Here is a 4,161-nt window from a genome sequence, read left to right as displayed (position 1 = left end):
GGAAAACTAGGGTTGGGAAGGGAGGAGGAAGAAGTAGAAGGAGAGAAAGAACAGGAGAAGAGAGAAATGGGAGATTGAGAGGAAGAGAAATGCGAGATCGAACAGGAGAGAGGGAGAGGAGGGTGAGAGAGATGAGTTGGAGAGATAAGGATGTAATTTGATTATTTGTTAAGCTTATTCTAGATATTAACGAGAGTTTTACCCGTGTTTTACGATTTTTCGAAGGCTCAATTTTACTCGAAATTACAAAACTTGCATTTAAAAATAAGTTGAATAAATTCCAAACAACTCCTAAAATTTTTGGACTAATTAAAATTGAATAAAATAAAATTTTCATAATTTTTAAAACGTTTTTATATCGCGCATCAGACATGAATCCAACGATTTATCGAACAACCGTGCGATTGAATAAAAACCTGAAAATTTCCGAAATAATTTTAAAATTCTCGAAATATTCTAAAGTTAAGAAAATATAAATTTTATAATTTTTGAAGCATTCTGGAATTTAATACATAATTTACACTTAAATGCGATCAGAAAATCATTTAAAGATTAATAATTGATAAAATATTAATTTCTAAATTTTATAAATTCCTAAAAAAAATAATAAAGCAACAAAAATAATTTTAGAAATAATTTTAATACTTATGAGAATAAATCTTCAATTAAATTACTCTTAAAAGAAAAACAAAACCATACGATTTAATAATTAATTATACAAATAATTTTCGTACCTAACAAATTACCCATAATTAATAATAAGGCAACACACAGCTAATAAAACCATCACATATTTTATTTATTTAATCATTCCGTGATTACATTAATATATATTGGATCCAAAAATAGATTATTTAGCCGTTAAGTAACTATAAAAATGATACGATTTTATACCAGGTGTGGATAATCATCAAAACCAAACTTCTTATAAATCATTTTATATGAGAATAAAGTAATAATATCCCGTCTTTCGAGAATACGAGTTTTATTGATCTATAAAATGGTTAGCGTATCAAAAATTTTACGTCGGGACTCGTACGGGTCAAACCGTACCCCGGATTGAAAAAGTCAAAACACAAAAAATATTCAGAATAATCAGATTAGGTTATGAAGGTGTTTTCCGAAGAGTTTCGGGTTGTAAAAACGCAATTATGGTTGAAGTTGGACGATTTACAATTTTATAAAGTAATTTGGTAATTACTCAAAAATAATAATTATTAATTCTATAAATCCTTATAAATCATATAATAATCCAAAAATTACCAGAAAAATATCAAGATTACCTATATTTTATTCTGGATAATTAAAAATTAAAATATCCTAATTTCACCATATATAAATACCCAACCATCAATATCAATCATCAGATAATTAACCAAAATTCACGTAATAATCACATAATAATTATTTATTGATAAAAATAGTTACACGATATTTCCCCGGATGATACATCCTTCCTCCTTAAAAGGATTTCGTCCTCAAAATCATGCTAAGGAACAGATAATGATACTTTTCAAGTATCTCACTTATAATATCTCATGTCAATTTCTTACCCGAATAACTTTTCTATAAGCATAACTCATTACTTTAGTCACTACTCAATGGTCTCTTATCGACATCAAATCTACAGTTGCTCATGCAATCTGACTCAAGTCTCCACTCTATACATACGGAACTAAATTACTCTTCCAGGTTATACACATATAGATGTCTTATGAACTTGTTATACCCGTGACAACAAGGCCAACTCATTCACAGTCGCTCTACCTATCTTACCGTCTCAAAGGACGAACTTAATTTATACTAATCTTCTTCTTTTTTCTAATTCTAATAATTTGTGCTCATGAATGCCTCCTATTTTTACTGGCTGTTCTACTTCACTTTTCGTGTCTCTTTTTGTTCGATTAGCCTGGCCTATGATCGTTTTCAATCATATTCGAGAACCTTTAATCGGTTTCCTGTACTTTTCTTCCATCTGTGAATAATATATCGAGCTCATGGCGTCTTCGGTTTCTAAATGTCTTAAGTCCATTCTAAAATTTAGAATGAAAGAGAAAATCTCGACAATTGCATTTAACTCACCACTTAATAGTATATCTCAATTTCGTTTTAATCACTATCGAATATATTCATCGAGCGAGAATCTTTTACTATCTGAAAGAAAATATTTTAATTTGGATACCTTTCCCATATACTATAACCTATTTTATTATTTATTTAATTCTTGGGAATCCCGATATAAAATTTTATTAAAATGTTTTTCTCTGACGTTCCACCACATATAATGTTCCTTCTTTTCTTCACGCCACATTACCAGAAAGTTACCTTCTATCTTTATGTCATGTATCATATTCTCGGAGTAACCTGAATTTCCTGAGTTGCCACGATTTAACTGACCCCCTTATCTCTTACTTCTATCTTACTTGTGCCCATATATTCATGAAGGGTATAACTTATTTCGGTTCAGCACGAATGATAGCGTTTCTCACAATTCTGCCAACATATTAATCAAATAATAATATCGAGTAATTATAATTTATACTTGAATCTGATAACATACTACCACCTTCTTGAAGCAATATCGAACTTACTCCTCGGGTAAAGTATTTAGCAATAAAAGAATAATCGGGTTTGGTTAACTCATCCCTAGTAATTCAAATAACACTTTCTTCGTCTCTGGTTATCAAGGGATTTTACTATATCACCCCTTAGCAAAATATATTCATTTTGAAATCATTACAATATCATACTCACCCTTTGCTACTGGTTTTGGTCCTTCAGTAGATATGACATTTACTTACATGCCCATCCATTTCTGTTCTTATGTCAGGCCCACTAATGTTTTCATTTAACCTTCCCTATTTATCCGTACTCTCAGAATGAAATACCTATTTCCAATTATCGGCGTTTTACCTCATTTTTATATCAGTTTCGGCACATCTGACGTTCACAATTTACTTATATCCTGGACTATTTTATAAAATTTCTTTATCATCCTTTTGATTCCACTTCTCTTCTTAATTAGTTCTCCATTCTCATCATTTGTTATCTCCTTTAAACATAAGTGATCTCTATTTCCTGATAATACTAATCTGTTCATTATTAGATAAGCCATCTCTGGATTTAACACTGGAATAAAGGCTTTTTATTTGTAAACATTAAATTTCTTACCAACTGAATCATCAAAACCCATGGACACCTATTTTCTTAGCATTACCTAAATCACCACTGATCACTCACTTTTACTTCTAATTAACTCTCACTATTCCCTATCTCATATTTAGCTCTCTCGAATTAGAGATATGTTTTTAATTATTGGAGTTTGTATAAGTTATATATATATATATCATTTCCTACTTAATCGACACTGCATGTCTTTGTCATACATTAGATACTTGTATTCGCAGGTTTCCTGGTATTTTTATAGTATCCTTCATTACCTCGCCATTCTGCAGGGATATACATTCACGTCCTTCGTGGAGCACTATTATCGATGATAAAATTTCTTTTCTCTATCTTTTCTCTTCAGTTCTCGAAAATGCATGTACTAATAACTTTCTATTCTTCTTATCTGTTGCAAACGGGCATATTCATCTAGATAAAATCTCGCACAGGCTTGCAGTAACTTCGTGCTAATTTTACTAAACTTCTGCTTTCTACTAATATCTTTACCTCCTCCAAATTTCCAATTACTTTAATTTCAAATCTGAAAATCGTGTCAGCATTTGACTTAATCTAATTGCAATCGATTTCCAGTTAACTGACCATTAGTTGGTAAAGTTAATCAATTAACTCTTTTAATTGATCAATTAAACCAAGTGATGACTAGCTAAATGAAATCGAAGACCAGTTATATAATGTCAGTTGGGTCATAACAACCCTTTTCCAGAACCGAGATCGCAATCATTTGGAGTATCAATAAGAATTTCAAGAACATATGAAAGTATATTTTCTATTCTTAGAAGTAAGGTATTTTCTGAAAATTTGGGCAGCATTTCCCCTATAATATTGACTACCAGTCGGACTCAAGCCGACACCATCAATCAACCAAGCCATCCACAAACATATCAATCCACTTCCATCCACCAAACTCATCAATTCACCATAATTTAAAATATATCATGCTGATAACCACATATACTACTAACTTAACATAGCATA

Source organism: Apium graveolens, chromosome 2 (genome assembly GCF_009905375.1).
Source record: "Apium graveolens cultivar Ventura chromosome 2, ASM990537v1, whole genome shotgun sequence".
NCBI classification, from domain to species: Eukaryota; Viridiplantae; Streptophyta; class Magnoliopsida; order Apiales; family Apiaceae; genus Apium; species Apium graveolens.
Note: the sequence above shows the minus strand (reverse complement) of the source record.